The sequence below is a fragment of the Oryx dammah genome, unplaced genomic scaffold (assembly GCF_014754425.2).
Source record: "Oryx dammah isolate SB20612 unplaced genomic scaffold, SCBI_Odam_1.1 HiC_scaffold_28, whole genome shotgun sequence".
NCBI lineage: Eukaryota > Metazoa > Chordata > Mammalia > Artiodactyla > Bovidae > Oryx > Oryx dammah.
Window position 1 is genome coordinate 6,107,323 of NW_024070212.1, and position 6,553 is coordinate 6,113,875.

Sequence of the window (6,553 nt, forward strand, 5' to 3'; positions counted from 1 at the left end):
TGAAATCTTCTCAAGCATCTTTTCTAATCACAATGCAGTAAGATTGGATGTCAACTACAGGGAAAAAAAAAAAAAAACTATGAAAAATACAAACATATGGAGGCTGAACAACACACTTCTGAATAATCAACAAATCACAGAAGAAATCAGAAAAGAAATCAAAATATGCATAGAAATGAATGAAAATGAAAACACAACAACCCAAAACCTATGGGATTCAGTAAAAGCAGTGCTAAGGGGAAAGTTCATAGCAATACAAGCCTACCTCAAGAAACAGGAGAAAAATCAAATAAATAGCCTAACTCTATACCTAAAGCAAATATAAAAACAAGAAATGAACTCCAGGGTTAGTAGAAGGAAAGAAATCATAAAAATTAGAGCAGAAATAAAGGGAAAAGAAACAAAGGAGACCTCAGCAAAACAAAGCTAAAAGCTGGTTCTTTGAGAAGATAAATAAAATAGACAAACCATTAGCCAGATTCATCAATAAACAAAGGGAGAAAAATCAAATCAACAAAATTAGAAATGAAAATGAAGAAATCACAACAGACAACACAGAAATACAATGGATCATAAGACTACTATCAGCAACTATATGAAAATAAAGTGGACAACTTGGAAGAAATGGACAAATTCTTAGAAAAGTACAACTTTCCAAAACTGAACCAGGAAGAAATAGAAAATCTTAACAGACCCATCACAAGCACAGAAATCAAAACTGTAATCAGAAATCTTCCAACAAACAAAAACCCAGGACCAGATGGCTTCACAGCTGAATTCTACCAAAAATTTAGAGAAGAGCTAACACCTATCCTACTCAAACTTTTCCAGAAAATTGCAGAGGAAGGTAAACTTCCAAACTCATTCTATGAGGCCACCATCACCCTAATACCAAAACCAGACAATGATGCCACAAAAAATGAAAACTACAGGCCAATATCACTGATGAACATAGATGCAAAAATCCTTAAGAAAATTCTAGCAAACAGAATCCAGCAACAAATTTAAAAGACCATACAACGTGACCAAGTGGGCTTTATCCCAGGGATGCAAGGATTCTTCAATATTTGCAAATCAATCAATGTGATACACCACATTAACAAACTGAAAGATAAAATCCATATGATTATCTCAATAGATGCAAAGAAAGCCTTTGACAAATTTCAACATCAATTTATGATTAAAAAAAAAAAAAAAACCCCTCTGGAAAGCAAGAATAGAAGGAACATACCTCAACATAATAAAACCACATATGATAAACCCACAACAAACATTATCCTCAACGGTGAAAAAATGAAAGCATGTCCCCCTAAAGTCAGGAACAAGACAACGGTGCCCACTCTCACCAGTACTATTCAATATAGTTTTGGGAGTTTTAGCCACAGCAATCAAAGAATAAAAATAAATAAAAGGATCCAGATTGGAAAAGAAGAAGTAAAACTCTCACTGTTTGCAGATGACATGATCCTCTACACAGAAAACCCTAAAGACTCCACCAGAAAATTACTAGAGATAATCAATGAATAGAGTAAAGTTGCAGGATATAAAATTAACACTCAGAAATCCTTGCATTCCTATACACTAACAATGAGAAAAAAGAGAGAGAAATTAAGGAAACAATTCCACTCACCATTGCAATGAAAAGAAGAAAATACTTAGGAATAAATCTACCTAAAGAAACTAAAGACCTATATATAGAAAACTATAAAACACTGATGAAAGAAATCAAAGAACACACAAATAGTTGGAGAAATATACCATGTTTATGGATTGGAAGAATTAACATAGTGAAAATGAGTATACTAATCTATAGATTCTATGCAATCCCTATCAGGCTACCACTGGTATTTTTCAGAGAACTAGAACAAATAATTCCACAATTTGTATGGAAATACAAAAAACCTCGAACAGCTAAAACAATCTTGAGAAAGAAGAATGGAACTGGAGAAATCAACCTGTCTGACGTCAGACTATACTACAAAGCTACAGTCATCAAGAGAGTATGGTACTGACACAAAGACAGAAATATAGATCGATGGAACAAAATAGAAAGCCCAGAGATAAATCCACACGTCTATGGACACCTTGAACATGTCTAAGCAACAGTTAGAACTGGACATGGAACAACAGACTGGTTCCAAATAGGAAAAAGAGTATGTCGAGGCTGTATATTGTCAACCTGCTTATTTAACTCATATGTAGGGTATATCATGAGAAACGCTGGGCTGGATGAAGCACAAGCTGGAATCAAGATTGCTGGGAGAAATATCAATAACCTCAGATATACAGATGACACCACCCTTACGGCAGAAAGTGAAGAGGAACTAAAAAGCCTCTTGATGAAAGTGAAAGAGGAGAGTGAAAAAGTTGGCTTAAAGCTCAACATTCAGAAAACGAAGATCATGGCATCTGGTCCCATCACTTCATGGGAAATAGATGGGGAAACAGTGGAAACAGTGTCAGACTTCATTTTTTTGGGCCCCAGAATCACTGCTGATGGTGATTGCAGCCATGAAATTAAAAGACCTTTACTCCTTGGAAGGAAAGTTATGACCAACCTAGATAGCATATTCAAAAGCAGAGACATTACTTTGCCAACAAAGTTCAGTCTACTCCAGGCTATGGTTTTTCCAGTGGTCATGTATGGATGTGAGAGTTGGACTGTGAAGAAAGCTGAGTGCCAAAGAATTGATGCTTTTGAACTGTGGTGTTGGAGAAGACTCTTGAGAGTCCCTTGGACTGCAAGGAGATCCAACCAGTCCATTCTAAAGGAGATCAATCCTGGGTGTTCTTTGGAAGGACTGATGCTAAAGCTGAAACTCCAATACTTTGGCCACCTCACGTGAAGAGTTGACTCATTGGTGCCATGAGCCAGCACGGAGGATCCCACCCATGACAAGGTCATGCAGAGAGGCCTGATGGGCAAGGTGAGTCAGGCTTCGAGGGGTCCTCTGTCTGAGCATCTACCCCAAAACCAAAATCTGTCTGGTTTACTCTCTGCTATACTATACTCTTCTGACATTACCCCCTTTTCTCTGGAAAATTAATTCAGAGCTCTGGTTAACAGTTTCCTGCATAAAGAAAGGATGTCTCGGCTTAACCCCTTTGATGGCTTTCTAACCTATCTGACCGATCTGCTTTACAACTTGTGGATTGCTTACAGCCCCCAACCACGAGAGGCACAAAGCTTAAAGCATCTTAAAGATACAGAGCCTTTTCTAAAGAGCTAAAAATCAGATTGGTGATGGGTTTTCACTGTTGAGTCAATGACTGCTGCCAGGCCTCCATATTCTTTATCTTTTAGGCACCTGAAGGATATTAATCAGTGTAATTGGGATATAAAAATAGGAATATAGTAGTTTTGATGTTAGCAACACTAGACTTTTGAGTTAATTACTTTTCTTTGTTATGAATCACTGTACTCCTTTTCATTGTTATAAGTTGTTGTATCTTTGCTATGTAAGAATGTAACTTTATTTAGTGCTTTCTGAGAGTGGCACCAGACTTTGGGAAGAACAACATAAATAAGTCTTCTGGTTGACAAACCCTTATCAGAAAAAAGGCCGTAAAATTCTAATTGGCTCTCTGGCCAGAAGATGATGTAAATCACCCAAGAGTTGTGTATACAACTAGGTATGCAAAGAGAAAAGCCTGGTTTTGATAAGAGTCAGGGCTGCTGACTCTGCATAACTTTGTATTACCCATTGATCTCTATGTTCAAAAAAAGGTATAAAAGGCCTTTCTGGACAATAGAGGATGGGCCAGTCACTGGACTGGTTTCCTCCCTGTGTGGTCTATTCTCCTTTTCTGGCTGAATTCCCATCTGGGGGGTGGAGGCTCGCCATGTCTACTTACTTGCCCCGGCTTCTAAGATCCACGCAAGAGGGAGCCCAAGGTGGGGCACCTCCCGCTATTCAAGAGGGCGCCAGTGGCCTAACATAGATGGTGCAAGTTCCTTGTCTGGAACTTCATTGACTTTCCACATAAACCAAGTTATTCAGCATCTTTTCTCCACTAAATTTTCCTACTACACTATTTATTTCTAAATAAATAAGTTTTTTCCTCGCTTACACCATTCACCCTTCGAATTCCCTGGATCCACCAGGGCAGGACCCTGGCACATTGGAAAAGACTCTGATGCTTGGAGGGATTGGGGGCAGGAGGAGAAGGGGACGAGGGAGAATGAGATGGCTGGATGGCATCACCGAGTCGATGGACATGAGTTTGTGTGAACTCCAGGAATTGGTGATGGACAGGGAGGCCTGGCATGCTGCGATTCATGGGGTCGCAAAGAGTCAGACACGACTGAGTGACTGAACTGAACTGAACTGGTGGACACCTTATCTTTGACAAAGGAAGCAAGAATATACAATGGAGAAAAGATAATCTCTTTAACAAGTGGTGCTGGGAAAACTGGTCAACCACTTGTAAAAGAATGAAACTCAAACACTTTCTAACACCATACATAAAAATAATTTCAAATGGATTAAAGATCTAAATGTAAGACCAGAAACTATAAAACTCCTAGAGGAAAACATAGGCAAAACATTCTCTGACATAAATCACAGCAGGATTCTCTATGACCCACCTCCCAGAGTAATGGAAATAAAAGCAAAAATAAACAAATGGGACCTAATTAAACTTAAAAGCTTTTGCACAACAAAGGAAACTATAAGCAAGATGAAAAGACAGCCTTCAGAATGGGAGAATATAATAACAAATGAAGCAACTGACAAAGAATTAATCTCAAAAATATAAAGGCAGCATATGCAGCTTAATTCCAGAAAAATAAGTGACCCGATCAAAGAATGGGCCAAAGAACTAAACAGACATTTTTCCAAAGATGACATACAGATGGTGAAAAAACACATGAAAAGATGCTCAACATCACTCATTATCAGCAAAATGAAAATCAAAATCACAATGAGGTACCACCTCATGCCAGTCAGAATGGCTGTTATCCAAAAATCTACAAACAATAAATGCTGGAGAGGGTGCGGAGAAAAGGGAACCCTCTTACACTGTTGGTGGGAATGCAAACTAGTACAGCCACTATGGAGAACAGTGTGGAGATTCCTTTAAAAATTGCAAATAGAACTGCCATACGACCCAGCAATCCCACTGCTGGGCATACTCACCAAGGAAACCAGAATTGAAAGAGACACATGTACCCCAATGTTCATCAGAGCACTGTTTACAATAGCCAGGACATGGAAACAACCTAGATGTCCATCAGCAAATGAATGGATAAAAGAGCCGTAGAACATATACACAATGGAATATTACTCAGCAGTTAAAAAGAATGCATTTTAATCTGTTCTAATGAGATGGATGAAACTGGAGCCTATTATACAGAGCGAAGTAAGTCAAAAAGGAAAACACCAATACAGGATATTAACATATATATATGGAATTTAGAAAGATGGTAACGATGACCCTATATGCAAGACAGCAAAAGAGATGCAGGAGTAAAGAACAGACTTTTGGACTCTGTGAAAGAAGGTGAGGGTGGGATGATTTGAGAGAATAGCATTGAAACATGTATATTATCATATGTGAAATAGATTGCCGGTTCAGGTTCGATGCATGAGACAGGGTGCTCAGGGCTGGTGCACTGGGATGACCCTGAGGGATGGGACGGGGAGGGAGATGGGTTCAGGATGGGGAACACATGTGCACCCCTGGCTGATTCATGTGAATGTATGGCAAAAACCATCACAATATTGTAAAGTAATTAGCCTCCAATTAAAATAGATAAATTAATTTTTTTAAAAAAAGAAAGGCATTGTGAATTAAAAAAAAAAAAAAAGAAATCAGATTGATTATATTCTTTGGAGCCAAAAATGGAGAAGCTGTATACAGTCAGCAAAAACAAGACCAAGAACTAACTGTAGCTCAGATTATAAACTCCTTATTGCAAAATTCAGACTTAAATTGAAGAAAGTATGGAAAACCATTAGAACATTCAGGTATGACTTAAATCATGTCCTTTATGATTGTAAAGTGGAAGTGACAAACAGATTCAAGGAATTAGATCTGATAGAGTGCCTAAAGAACTATGAACAGAGGTAGATGGCATTGTATAGGAGGCAGTGATCAGGACCAACCCCAAGAAAAGAAATGCAAAAAAGGCAAAACGGTTGTCTGAGGAAGCCTTACAAATAGCTGAGAAAAGAAGAGAAGTGAAAGGCAAAGGAGAAAAGGAAAGATATAGCTATCTGAATGCAGAGTTCCAAAGAATAACAAAGAGAGATAAGAAATCATTCCTCAGTGATCAACACACACACAAAAAAAAAAAAAAAAAAATAGAGGAAAGCAAACGAATGGGAAAGACTAGAGATCTCTTCAAGAAAATTAGAGATACCAAGGGAACATTACATGCAAAGATGGGCACAATAAAGGACAGAAATGGTATGGACCTAACAGAAGCAAAAGATATTAAGAAGGTGGCAAGAATATACAGAACTATATTAAAAAGATCTTCATGACCCAGATAATTATGATGGTGTGATCACTCACCTAGAGCCAGACATCCTGGAATGTAAAGTTAAGT